Source organism: Macaca thibetana, chromosome 7 (assembly GCF_024542745.1).
Source record: "Macaca thibetana thibetana isolate TM-01 chromosome 7, ASM2454274v1, whole genome shotgun sequence".
NCBI lineage: Eukaryota > Metazoa > Chordata > Mammalia > Primates > Cercopithecidae > Macaca > Macaca thibetana.
Window position 1 is genome coordinate 116,723,312 of NC_065584.1, and position 14,332 is coordinate 116,737,643.

Sequence of the window (14,332 nt, forward strand, 5' to 3'; positions counted from 1 at the left end):
AGGGCATTCCTGAGTCCAGCCCCCTCTGGTCTCCTGTTTGGGGTCCGGAAAAGCTACATAAGAAGAAACACATGTGACAGTCACCGCCCAGGGAAATGGGCCCACAGAAAGACTGAGGTGTCATCAGAAGACTATAGACCCCTGGCCCTCCCCACACCCTACAACTACACCAACAAGACTCCTGCGTGCAACAGCAGGTGAAAGCTGGGACAGCTGCAAGACACTGAGTCTCTCTCAGGAAGGGAACTTAGGGAAGTTCAGAGCCAGAGGACAAAAAACAAGGGCACTGCAGGGATCGGAACACTCCGGCACTCACAGCTACAACAAACATGACACGTAGCCCACAGCCAGATTAACAGAAAATCTCACTTAGTTAAAGGCCTGTTTACCTCAGTTCCTAGCAACCTATACATCATATCCAGCTTCAAAAAAATTACAAGGCATGCTAGAAGGCAAAAAGGACAACATATCCTTTTTTTTTTTTTTTTTGAGATGGAGTCTCGCTCCGTTGCCCAGGCTGGAGTGCAGTGACGCAATCTTAGCTCACTGCAACCTCTGCCTCCCAGGTTCAAGCAATTCTCCTGCTTCAGCCTCCTGAGTAGCTGGGATTACAGGCATGTGCCACCACGCCCAGTTAATTTTGTATTTTTAATAGAGACGGGGTTTCTCCATGTTGGTCAGGCTGGTCTTGAACTCCTGACCTCAGGTGATCCGCCCACCTCAGCCTCCCAAAGTGCTGGGATTACAGGCATGAGCCACTGCGCCTGGTCCAAAAGAATCTATTAACAGAAATGAAGAATGCCTTTGACGGGCTCATCAACATGGCTGAAAATAATCAGCCTGAACACAGGTCAACAGGAACTTCTCAAACTGAAACACACATGCACTCAAAGGATGGTGGGGAGGCCGGGCACAGCGGCTCACGCCTGTACTCCCAGCACTTTGGGAGGCTGAGGCGGGAGGATCACGTGAGCTCACAAATTGAAGATCAGTCTGGGCAACATGGCAAAACCCCATCTCTACAAAAAAATGAAAATATTTTTGTAGGGGGGGACAAAGAATCCAAGAACTGTGGAACAACATCAAAGATGTTACAAGTGTAATTGGAATACCAAAAGGGGACAAAAGAGACAATGGAGAAGAAAATCATTTGAGGTAATGATGGCCAAAATATTTTCAAAATTAATGACAGATCCAAGCCACAGATCACGGAAGCTCAAAGAACACCAAATAGAGTAAATACTAAGAACAAAACAAAACAAAAAAACAAAAAGCAAAATACCCTACACCTAGGCATATCATATTTGAATTATAGAAAACCAAAGTCAAAGAGAAAATGACCAAGGGAAACGACCAGCAGGGTGGGGAAACACTATCTAGAGAGGGATAGAAATAAGAATTAGAGCCCACTTCTCATCAGAAACCAGGAAAGGAAGAAGAGGGTGGATAGGCCAGGCACAGTGGCTCACGTCTGTAATCCCAGCACTTGGGGAGGCTGAGGCAGGCAGATGACTTGAGGTCTGGAGTTCGAGACCAGCCATGGCCAACATGGTAAAACCCATCTCTACTAAAAATACAAAAATTAGCCAGGTGTGGTGGCAGGCACCTGTAATCCCAGCTACTCAGGAGGCTGAGGTAGGAGAATAGCTTGAACCTAGGAGGTGGAGGCTGCAGTGAGCCAAGATAGCACCACTGCAGCTCCAGCCTGGGCAAGAGAGCAAGACTCTGTCTCAAAAAAAAAAAAAAAAAAAAAAGAGAGTGGAGTGAAATCCTTAACATTTTGAAAGAATAAACTACCAACCTAGCATTCTATGTCCAGAAAAAGTATCCTTCAAAAATGAAGGAGAAACAGTTTCTCAGGCAAACAAAACCAAGGGAATTCATCACTGGTATATATACCCTGAAATAAAAGTTAGAAGATTTTTCTTCATACAGAAGAAAAATTATATAGGTTAGAAACTTGGCTCGACATAAAAAAAGAGGTATTCAAAAAGGAATAAATGACAGTGAAATAAAATGTTCTATTTTGATATAAAAATAAATGTATCTACTGCAGTAACAGTAACAATGTACTGTATGATTATGACATGGATAACTGAAATAATTAACAGCAATGTCACAAGGGATGGAAAGGAGGACTTGGGGGGATTCTGTTATAAAGTAGTTATACTAATGGGAAGAGGTATAGTGTTATTTGAAGGTGGGCTTAGATTATTTTGAAATATATATTGTAAACATATATTGTAAAACTTTTAAAAAGAAGTATGAGTGACCCACTAAGAAAGGAGATAAAATAGCATCACACAAAATGGTCCACTGAAACCAGAGGAGAGAGAAAAACAAGTCTCTGGCAAGTACAGAAGACAGTTACTAAAAAGTTTGATATTAATCTAAGTACCTCAATAATCATTTAAATGTGAAGGATCAAAACACACCCACTGAAACACAGAGATTTTCAGAGTGGATAAAAAACACAAGTCCCAACTCTATGCTCTCTACAAGATATCTACTTTAAATGCAGAGACACCGGTAGGTTAAAAGCAACGGGACAGAGAAAGGTGTATCATGCTAACTCTAATCGAAGTAACTTGGAGTACCATTATTAATTGCAGACAAAGCAGACTACCAACCAAGGAAAATTATCAGGGATAAAGAGGAGACATGACATAATAAAAAACCAATTTTCCAAGAGGATGTTACAATCCTCAAAGGCTATGCACCTAGCAACAGATAATTAAAATATATGGGGCAAAATCTGATAGAATTTTCGTTCTAAAGGAGAAATTGGCAAATCTACTATTATAAGTGGAGACTTCAAGACCTGTCAGTAATTGACACAACAAGCAGACAGAAAATCAACAAGGACAGTTCACTTGAATAGCACCATACATCAACTCAATCGAATTGACATTTATAGACTATTCCATCCAACAACAGCAAAATACACATTCTTCTCAAGCTTGCACGGAACATTCACAAGGATAGACCACATTCTGAGCTATGAAGTACACCTTAACAAGTATTTTAAAAACAGAAATCATAAAAATATGTTCTCAGACTACAATGGAATTAAACTAAAAACCAGTAACAAGAAGATAGATTTCACTGGTGAATTCCACCAAACAGCAAAGGGAGAAATTACACCAATTCTTTAGAATCTATTCCAGCAACTGGAAGAGAAGAAACACTTCCTCACTTTATGAAGCTGAAACTATCCTAACATCAAAACCAAAGAAATGATAAGAAAATGACATACCACTACCTCTCAGGAGCAAACAACTGAAAAATCCACAACAAATTATCAGCAAATCAAATCTAATAACATTTAAAAAGAATTATACACTACAACCAAGTGGTACTTTTTCCAAAGTGGCAATGTTGGTTCAACATTAGAAAAATCGATGGATATAATCTACCACATCAACAGACTCAAGAGAAAAAATTGTATGATCAGATCAACTGACACAGAAAAAGCATCTGACAAAAATCCAACACCCATTTCTGATTAAAAACCACTTCACTAAACGAGGCAGAGACCATCCTCAGCTTGACAAAGAGCATCTACCAAAAAACCTATTCAGGAAATGCTAATCAACAGTCAGATCCCACTTCCCACCCAGTAGGCTGGCCATAATGAAACAAGGCAACAAAAAACAGAAGCTAACAAGAGCTGGCAAGGATGGCGAAAAAGGAGCACCCACACTCACCGCCGGCGGGAATGTAAAGTGGCGCAGCTGCTGCGGTGAAAAACAGTTTGGCAGTTCCTGGAAAAGTGAAACAGAGTTACCACAGAACCCACCAGTTCCACTCCTAAATACATACACCGAAGAGCTGAAAACAGACACCGCAACTAACGCTGTCCACACACGCTCACAGCAGCATTATTCCTGACAGCCAAAAGGTGGAAACCACCCAAATGTCCACCAACTGAAGGCGCAAACAAATGTGGTGTATCTGCAGAATGGAATATTGTTCGGCCCTAAAAACGACTGAAGTTGGGCCGGGCACGGTGGCTCACGCCTGTAATCCCAGCACTTTGGGAGGCTGAGGCGGGTGGATCACGAGGTCAGGAGATCAAGACCATCCTGGCTAACACGGTGAAACTCCATCTCTACTAAACATACCAAAAAATTAGCCTCGTGTGGTGGCGGGCGCCTGTAGTCCCACCTACTTGGGAGGCTGAGGCAGCAGAATGGCGTGAACCCTGGAGGCGGAGCTTGCAGTGAGCCGAGATCATGCCACTGCACTCCAGCCTGGGCAACAGAGTGAGACTCCGTCTCAAAAAAAAAAAAAAAAGGACTGAAGTTCTGACACATGTTGCAACATGGATGATCCCCATAAACTTTATGCTAAGCCAAAGAAGCCAAAAAGAAAAGGTCACAAAGTATATGATTTCTAATTTATGGGAAACATTCAGAACACGTAAGTCCATGGAGACAGAAAGCAGATTGCGGCTGCCAGAGACCGGGGTAGGGAGGCTGGGGAGTGACTGCTTAACGGAGTGTTTCCCTCTGGGATGATGAAAACGTGTTGGAACTAGACACAGATGGTGGGTGCCCAACACTGCAAATGCGCTACATGTTACTGAATTACACACTTTCAAATGGTTAATGGCTAATGTTACATGAATTTTACCTACTTTTTTTTAAAAAAACCTACAGATGACATCATATCTCATGGTGAGAAACGACATTTTCCTCCTGAGGTTGAGAACAAGGAGGGGAGAGGGAAAGCTACAGCACCAGGGCTGCCGGGTGCTCGGGAAGGCGACGACAGAATCCTACGTTGAGTCTGTCCTCGTGGGATGCTGTCACAGCAGGGTGACGGGGTGGGAAGCCCACTAGAACAGCTTTAAGAGTGGCCAGGTTGACTGCTGGCTTTTAGAGGTGGGGTCACAGCCTTTCTGCATCTTCTCTTAAAATCACTCAAAACCAGGAGAATGAGAAATGAAAACTGCACCTGCAAATCTTGCCAGACGAAGTGCTGAGGCAGCACAGGGACGAGGAGCCCCGGGGAGAGGGGGAGGCGGAGAAGGCTTTCCGTGCCCAGCCTCACAGCCCACCTCTAAAACCCCGAAAGGCCCAAGCACTGAGACACCAGCACAGAAAGGGAGTGAGGCCGAAAGCAGGGGGCTTCTCAATGGTCTAAATAGGGAGAGTCAGACCCCCAGCCACTCAGAGGAGGACTATCCTGACCCCTGAGCAGGGATGCCCTGGCAAAAGGACACCATGGGTTCCATATGAGAAGAGGGCAGGGAACATGGTGACACCAGAGAGCACCTGTCTGCTGAGCCCTGGGGCCCCTATCCCCACCCCACACCTCCCCCAGACTCAGCACCCACCCCCAGGGCAGGAGGCTAGAGAAACGGAACTCTCTCAGCTCTGGGGATGCTTGTTCCTGCCTCATGAGGCAGCCTATGCTGACTGATACACACTGCACAAGGGTTCACCTAAATGATGACATAACCCTATGTATTAGAGTTAGGGTTAGGGGTAGATGGAGCAGCTCTCAGGAGGGAAATCTATGAGTTCAACCATCTTGACCACAACAGAAAACTAAGAAATAGTAGCGTGCCCATATTCTTTACAAACGTGGAGATATATCCAGAGGAAGAAGCGACAACAGCTGGAAGTGGTAATCTATGGGGAGTGGGCAGGGCAGGGGCTGTGGGGAGATGGTCTGGGAGGCCAGCGGTCTGCTATTTTTTTCATAAAACCTATAAAACTCTTTGACGTCTTAAAATATGTATATGTATCACGCTGACAACATAAAAACCGTGTCTGAAAAGTAGACCAAGCCTTTGAGGTGCAAAGGGGGCGAGGGTGGGTGGTCTGGATAAGCATCCCAAGGCACAGGCTGGTCCTAGCTGCCTGGTTCCCCCAGCGTCCTGCACAGGGCGTAGTGTGGTGACTGAGACGTGGCCAAGGCTCTGAATTCCAGTTCTACTACATGGGCAACAACCTCAGCTTCCTCACCCCAGTGACCATGAGGGGAGTGACCGCGGCTTCCTCAGCACAGTGCATGGTGCATGTGGGATAAATCCTGCTGCCCCTGCTTCTAAGGTCTCACCTAATTAACCTGAAGGACCTGCAGTGTTCTCGGTTGAGAGACAGGAGCAGGACAGGCCGGGCAGGTTAGAATGTCCCCTGAGAGAGGCTGTAGAGCAGGACGGTGCTGAGCCAGCTCCTGGAACAGGGTCTGGGTTACAGATGGCAACCATGAGGAAGCCGGTGGGAGCAGGGTTGTCGAGGGAGACCAGTGTGTCGGAACAGGCAGGTGGAACACGGCTCAGACAGCCCACTAAAGGAGAGAGCATGGCTGTGACACAGCCGTGGCCCCATTGTGCACTGCACTGAGATATTCCACTGGGCACAGGGCTCCTGCGGGACAACTGGCAGCTGTTGAAGATGCTCCTGCCTCTGCAGGAGGGGCTGAGCCGCTCCCACAACCAGACCCTGCAGGCAGCTCGAGTATGTGTCCTGCACCATCGCCTTGTGGGGACTAACTGTGTGACCACCAGTGTCTTGGGCTGCCCTGCTGCCGTCCCTGGGGAGGGCCCTGCCCACACTGGCAGTGCCTGGGACTGGCCACCTGGTTGTCAAGGGAAGCAGCCTGGGGTGCTCAACAATTTAGGAATTGTTATTGCCAGGTCGAGCAGAAAGAACCTGCCCACTTCCTGCCTGCCCCTCCTCCTGGGTCCCTGGGAAGAACTGACCACTGGGATGCCCTGGGCCCATCTGCACCCCATGGGGAAGGGAGGCTGCCCAAGGAAGCAGCACAGCTCCACCAGGAGGACGGAGGCCTCAGTGCAGCTGGGAAAAGGGACCTGGGGCGTCCCAGAGACAGGATCTCAGAGGTGAGACGGACGGGTTCACAGGGAATGCAGTCTTCTCCTGGCAACTGGTCCCCTGTAAATGTCTGTTCTTCCCCTTTCACCTCAAAATAAATGTAAGTGTATGTGAAGTCTGTGAAAGCAGAAAGCAAAAATATCTAGCGTAGCTGTGTTTAAGCTTTTGTTAGAGAAAGGTGAGGGCCATGGTGGCTATAACTCTTCTTACGGCCCCCAATTAGCACATCAGCCCAGACTCATGCATGAATGCCACATTAAGTGCAGTGGGGATCATGACGGGTTCTACTCACTCAGAATCTCCAGACACAGGAAGAGGCTCACCCCGTCTGTCCACGGGACAGTCCTGGCCTGTTGGTAGTTTGTCCACAGGAGATTCGGCAATGCGTAAATATTCAGGAGACTGTAAAGAAAAAGAACACAAACAAATGAAGCATCCACCGGCTGAGAAAGGAAACCGCTGATTCACCCACAGAGGAGCAGGTGTGGATGGCAACGATGGGCCACATGCGCTTATGGGAGGCTAACAGCTCCCTTTCCAGAATCTCTAGAGTAGCTGGAACTCCAAGGCTCTCCAGAGCGGCCGAATATCGGAAAAACCAAGTCACAGGTTGACCGTGATTCTCCCCCAAGTCTTCAAGTGAACTTTCGTGTTTATTCCCAAAGGACAGTGAGTACAGACAACTAATGATTTCGGGCCACAGGTAGCAGAGCTGCATGCTAAGCTTGTGGGGAATACATTTTTCAAGCCCTTCTGTAGGAAGATAAGGGAAATCTGGTGCCATTAATATTTCAGGTTTCATTTGCTCTGACAGGAAATGAAACACATTCATCAGGGTTCTGTTCCCAACTTGGTTTTTCTTTTCTTTTTTTTTTTTTTTTTTTTGAGACGGAGTCTCACTCTGCCGCCTAGGCTGGAGTGCAGTGGCCAGATCTCAGCTCACTGCAAGCTCCGCCTCCCGGGCTTACGCCATTCTTCTGCCTCAGCCTCCCAAGTAGCTGGGACTATAGGCGCCCGCCACCTCGCCCGGCTAGTTTTTTGTATTTTTTTTTTTTTAGTAGAGACGGGGTTTCACCGTGTTAGCCAGGATGGTCTCGATCTCCTGACCTCATGATCCGCCCTTCTCGGCCTCCCAAAGTGCTGGGATTACAGGCTTGAGCCACCGCGCCCGGCCGAAACCAACTTGGTTTTTCAAAGTACGAAATGCTGCATGAGATACAGAGCTTGTGGAATTTGGGTTATTTATCTTAAAATAGTGCATGCCACACCTAGTAGGCTGGGGGATGTTTTTCCAAACACACTAAACAAACCCCTTGCAGAGAAAGGGCGATGGTGCCCACGTGCCGGTGCCCAGAGAAGCCATCAGATTAGCAGGTGACACTGCTTCTCCCTGAGACGCAGGTGGCCATCAGTGCTCAGCCAGCACCCTTACCGATCAGCACCGTCTGCCTGGACTTCACACAGAACTGAGCTGCAGAGACAGACACTTTGGTTCATGTCCCAGCTCTGCCACTGACATCTTGAGAAGACTATGTAACCTGCCTGTGCCTCAGTTTCCTTACCATGAAGGATGATGGCAGCACTGAGATATGGGGGTTCAGGCTCCAGCTCCAGCACCTGCTCCCAACCCCTCTCACCATCATCCTCCTGCCACATCAAACGAGGGAGCTGACACCCATTCCTTAAGCGGTTCCTCCAGCTTTAACATCCACGGCTGCTGCCTTCCGGCTTGCTACTTCCTCTCATCTGTGTTTCCTGCCTGCGAGCAGGCCACCCAGCTGGAGGCCTCCTAAACCCAAACATTTATTCCCACCCCATGGGCCCACTCTGATACTGAAGCACAAGAGGGAGTAGTGTCCATTCGGGGGAAACCCAGGCCAAACCCCACCTGCCTGCAACCACCGTGGTGTGGGCATGAAGGGCACACCAAGAGCCAGGGACTCTAATGGGGCCCATGGAGACACAGCGCTGCATGACAAGGCCATGGCCTCCAAGCCACAGCGTGCAAAGCATCTGAGGTCCTGGGCCCACGCCCTGCCCATGGCTGCCTTGCCCCGTCACACCCCAAATCCCTGTGCCATCTGTGCCTCTCCTCTTCTGTGCCCATGTTTAAATCTTTTTGTTGCTGTTGCTCCTCTAGAATCTTCCTGGCAAACTCCTATTCATTCTTCAAAACCCAGCTGGTGCAGGCATCTCTGAATTTTGGGGGTAATCACACTCTTCTCAGCCCTGTCTTCTTTCTGCAGTCCTCACAATCAGTCATGACCACTTCTCCCATTTCCTCTCGGGCTCCTACCCGGCCCCGAAAGGGCACACAGTTTACAGACTGGACATGACGCTTTTGGCCCCTAAACCCTCAAATGCAGCCTTAAAGAAGGAAGATAAATGCAAGCAAATGCAAAGGCTGAGGAGGGGCCTCTGGTAGATGAGGAGGGAGCATCGGGCTGGGAGTCAAAGATACCGGGCTACAGAGGAAGGAAGCTGCCACAGAACACGCCACTGACGCCACACAGAGCACCGACAGCCATGTTCAAGCCCGTTCTTATCCCACGGACAAACGGGGCCAGCAGATGTTTCAGACTAAGGAGGGGTTTATCACATCAATACGGAGCAGGATGACCTGGGGGAGCAGGGCTCATCTGGGAGCCCCCAGAAAGGAAATGCAGAGGTTGCCCTGAGGGCCGAACGTACACAGCCCTTCTGGGACAAGAGAGCTGCAGGACACTCACTGAGTCCACACTGCAGGGTGTGCTGACGAAGCTGTTCAGGAGACACAGGGAAAGAGTTCCTCCCTGACTTCTGCCTCCTCTGGGAAGAACCAGCCCTGCATCCTGAACCAGAGAACGCCTGGCCTGCCCAGCCGTGCCCCGTCAGCCCCCACAGCACGCCACACTGCAAAACCACCGTCACCTGCCACGGGCCGCGGGCTGCCACCTGCCGCGTGTTCCTGAGGCTAAGCACACAGCCGGTTTGACCCGGAGCAGAGGGACAGAGGTACAGCCTCCCAGGAACCCGGGAGTCAGCGGTTGTTCATTCTCCCTCCATTCAACAACCACGGGCGGGGCTCAGGCTCCTGGCTTTCTGCATGTCACGGTGCCCAGCAGATGACCCTCCCTGCAGGGCGTGTGCGGCATCCTGCCTCCTTCCCTTGGCTCGGCCTCTCCCCCAGCCCCCCCAGGTAAAAGGTTCGCAGCGAAGGGCAGAACACTCCAGCAACTCTCAGATAATCCCCACAATAGGCCGGGCGCGGTGGCTCAAGCCTGTAATCCCAGCACTTTGGGAGGCCGAGGCGGGCGGATCACGAGGTCAGGAGATCGAGACCATCCTGGCGGATGAAACGGTGAAACCCCGTCTCTACTAAAAATACAAAAAAATGAGCCGGGCGAGGTGGCGGGCGCCTGTAGTCCCAGCTACTTGGGAGGCTGAGGCAGGAGAATGGTGTGAACCTGGGAGGCGGAGCTTGCAGTGAGCCAGATCAAGCCACTGCGCTCCAGCCTGGGCGACAGAGCGAGACTCCGTCTCCAAAAAAAAAAAAAAAAGAGAGAGAGAGAATCCCCACAATTAACTGGCAAGCGACCCTGCCCAGCGTCGCAGTGAGCGGGTGGGACGGGAACCGCTCACTGATGTGGGCAACAACCCCAAGGAGGACACCAAGCGACCGTCGCCCGCTCTCCAGCTGCCATGGCGACACCCGGGCCAGCAGTAGCCTCTGCAGCCCCCTCCAACCGGGATCCTGCATAGGCCCCGTTGCAACCACCCCCACCCCCATCCCCATCCCCGCCACACCCACACGCATCAGGCACTCCTTTAAAATACATCCCGCCCGAGTGTTCCCACAACGAGGCGGACGCCAGAGGAGCACCGGGATTCCTCCTTGCCGTGGCGGAGGCCATCTGCCTCACCTCGCCCACCTGGGAGTCCTGCTTCCTCTGAGGACAGGGACTGGGGCCCGGAGGGGGCGCAGCGCATCAAGGCCGCTCCTGTGTCCCTCTCCCTTCGGAGTGAGCCACGCCTCCTTTCATGAGTTCTCCCTGTGTGCCAGCTGGCCGGGTGGCCCTTCCAAAATAAAGAAGGGGCTTGGCTGCCGAGGGCAGCGGCCTGGGTTGAGAGCCGGCTGTGTCACTGACCGGCTCCGTGGCACCAGGAACGCTTCTTAACCTCCCTGTGCCTTTTCCCTCACCCACGGAGACCACAGGCAACGCTGCAAAACCCAAAAGCAGACCGCCTCAGCCTGCAGGCCGTCCCGCGGAGCCTGCGCCTCCCAAGCGCCCAGCAAACACTCGCAGTGATTCTTACCCCTCTCTGGGCAGAATCCTCGGAGACCGACTGGGAGCAGCTTCCTTGCCCCATGGTGGCATCTAAGCAGCAGGTAGCTGTGCTGGGGTAAGGCAGGTGAAAGGAGCACGGGAGGCTGCTGAGACCAGAGAGGAGCAGAATGGGGCAGGGGCAGGATGCAGTGAGTGCCGCTCCCCAGAGACCAGCTGGCCCCCAGTACCCCTGCCCACGCCACAGTAAGCCAGGGTGCCAAAGGATGTGACAAGAGGGTCTTCTCAAAACAGCAGTCAGCTAATAAGACAAAAAGCAACTAACGATCTACTAAAACAAAGACATGGTAGCTGAGTCATTCCACATTTGTCAAAACCCATAGAATATACAACATGAAGAGTGAACTCTAATATGTTTTAACTATGGGCTCCAGTTAATAATAATACTGCCTCATCAAAGGTAACGAATGTACCACACCAATGTAAGATGTTAATAATGAGGAAACGGGGGAAATGGGGTGAGGGGGTACAGGAGAACTCCCTAAACTTCCTGCTTAATTTCTCCATAAACCTAAAACTGCTGAAAAAAATAAGTCTATTCATTTTTTAATATGGTAGTTGATTGACTCAAAGGGCTAAATGTGAGAATGGGATACTATTAAAGGGTCAATGGGTAAAGGGAAGATGGGGCTACGGGATTCTCCCAGAATGCAGTGCAAGCCAGACCCTAGGAAGGAGCCCTGGAGGGGAGCGGGTTTCTCCTGACACTGGTGAGGGCCATCAGGCTCTGGGCACCATCCCAACCCCCCTCATCACAGTCCCTCTCTCTCCAAATTGAGAAGTGTTCATGAGAATTCTCAGGATTTTAGTTACGTACCGTCTTTCCCCAGTACTGCTTTCCTGGGGGTTTGGAGGGAGGGCAGGGAGGACGGGAACAGCAAAGGAAACCTTAGTAACCATGTCACCCTTTGCCCGGGTCCCTGGCTTCTCCCAGGCTGCCACATTTCCCACCTCATGGCCTCAGAGAGTCCCCCTCTCTCTACTGAGCTGTTGGCAGCGAACTGCTTTCTTGCTGGCTTTCCCTTTTTTTCAGAAGTGTATTTCTTTAGAATGAAGTCTTTCAGAAAGGCAATTCAGCATTCTCTATGAAAACTTTAAACAGGCATATCCTTGTGCCCAAAAACTCCATTTCCAGGAGGACTCACATGTATAAAAAATGATGCTGAAGATTTTCATTGCCGTAATCTTTTAAAAAACTGGAAACCTAAGTACCCATAAATAAGAGAACGTTAAATAAACGACGGCAGAGTTCACGCACTGGAAGAGTGGACGGCGTTTTTAAAGAGGCAGGGCAACGCGCACTACAGTGAGGGATCCTACAGACCTGTTTTCGAGGGAAAACGGCAAGTGAGCTACAGCGAGCGCACGTGTGTAGATCCCAGTTACAGGTCCGTCAAGATGGCTAGAGAATACACACACTGCCCAGCCCATACACCTCGCAAAGGCACACAGAAAGGGGAAACCCCCAAAGGCTTGTCAGCGATGTCCTCAGGGGAGGGGAGTGGGGAGAGAGGTGGGAGCAGAGGAGGCCTGGATATTTTACTTTATTAAAGATGTATGTACTGGCTGAGTGTTTCACCAAAACACATTTAATATTCACCGGCATTTTAATCAAACCCACCTGTGCGCCTTTGAGGGTCTGCTTTTCTAGCTGGGGAGATGTCGGCACTGAGACAAAATGACCTGTGGGGAACGGCAGACAGCGAGGGGAGGAAGCAGGACTTCCTGCACGGGCTGCTGCTCTGGGCATCAGGAGAGGTGGCAAACAGGCTGGTCTCCTCCAGGAAGGCGGCCACTGGAGCAGAGGACCCAGCCTCCCACGCAATCAGGATGTGAGCACACCACAGGGCACAGCCAGAGACCCCCAAAACACAGGAGGCAGTGCCGACCCAAGGGAGGGCAGGACCAGGGGATGTGCCGGCCAGGACAGCCGGGGGTGTGCAGGCAGGCAGTATTAATGTGGGAAAACAATCATTCAGTTTCATTCAATCAGTAGTTTGCATGCAAACATGTGGTGTGTATGGGCTGTGCATGGTATGTGTATGCTATAGTGTGAATGGTGTGTATAAGACGTCTGTGTGGAATGTGGTGTGTGGTATGGGTGATGTGATATGTATATAGAGTATGGAGTGGTGTGTGTATGTTGTCTATGGGGTGTGTGTGGTGTGTGGTATGTACGGAGGGGTGTGGTGTGTATGGGGAGTGTACGTATGGTATTATGTAGTGTGTGTGTAATATGTATGAGGTGTGTGTGGTGTTATGGTATGTATGTGGTGTGTATAGTGTGTATGTGTGGTGTGTGAGAGGTGGGTATGGTATGTGTGTGGTGTGTGGTGTGTATGGTATGTATGTGGTGTGTATAGGGTGTATGTGTGGTATGTGAGAGGTAGGTATGGTATGTGTGTGGTGTGTGGCGTGTATGGGGTATGTGCGTGGTGTGTGTGAGGTGGGTATGGTATGTGTGTGGTGTGTGGTGTGTATGGGGTATGTGTGTGGTGTGTGTGAGGTGGGTATGGTATGTGTGTGGTGTGTGGTGTGTATGGGGTATGTGTGTGGTGTGTGAGAGGTGGGTATGATATGTGTGTGGTATGGGGTATGTGTGTGGTGTGTGTGAAGTGGGTATGCTATGTGTGTGGTGTGTGAGAGGTGGGTATGGTATGTGTGTGGTGTGTGGTGTGTATGGGGTATGTGTGTGGTGTGTGTGTGAGGTGGGTATGGTATGTGTGTGGTGTGTGTGTGTGTATGGGGTATGTGTGTGGTGTGTGTGAGGTGGGTATGATATGTGTGTGGTATGGGGTATGTGTGTGGTGTGTGTGAGATGGGTATGGTATGTGTGTGGTGTGTGAGAGGTGGGTATGGTATGTGTGTGGTGTGTGAGAGGTGGGTATGGTATGTGTGTGGTATGTGGTGTGTATGGGATATGTGTGTGGTGTGTGTGAGGTGGGTATGGTATGTGTGTGGTGTGTGTGTGTGTGTATGGGGTATGTGTGTGGTGTGTGAGAGGTGGTATGGTATGTGTGTGGTGTGTGGTGTGTATGGGGTATGTGTGTGGTGTGTGGTGTGTATGGGGTATGTGTGTGGTGTGTGAGAGGTAGGTATGGTATGTGTGTGGTGTGTGGTGTGTGGGGTATGTGTGTGGTGTGTGTGTGTGTATGGGGT

The 14,332-nt window shown here is 50.1% G+C and overlaps 1 protein-coding gene across 6 annotated transcripts in view; it reads right to left on the reverse strand.

Annotated features, from left to right (window-relative positions):
• The window catches only part of APBA2 (amyloid beta precursor protein binding family A member 2), a 240,048-nt gene that overhangs the window by 193,191 nt on the left and 32,525 nt on the right, over positions 1-14,332 (reverse strand). For 5 of the 6 annotated variants that reach the window (XM_050800112.1, XM_050800114.1, XM_050800113.1 and 2 more), the window contains exon 2: positions 7,141-7,250. The gene's annotated coding sequence lies outside the window, so the exon portion shown is untranslated. The remainder of the gene's footprint in view (positions 1-7,140; positions 7,251-14,332) is intronic. The other variant, XM_050800115.1, reaches the window with a different exon arrangement.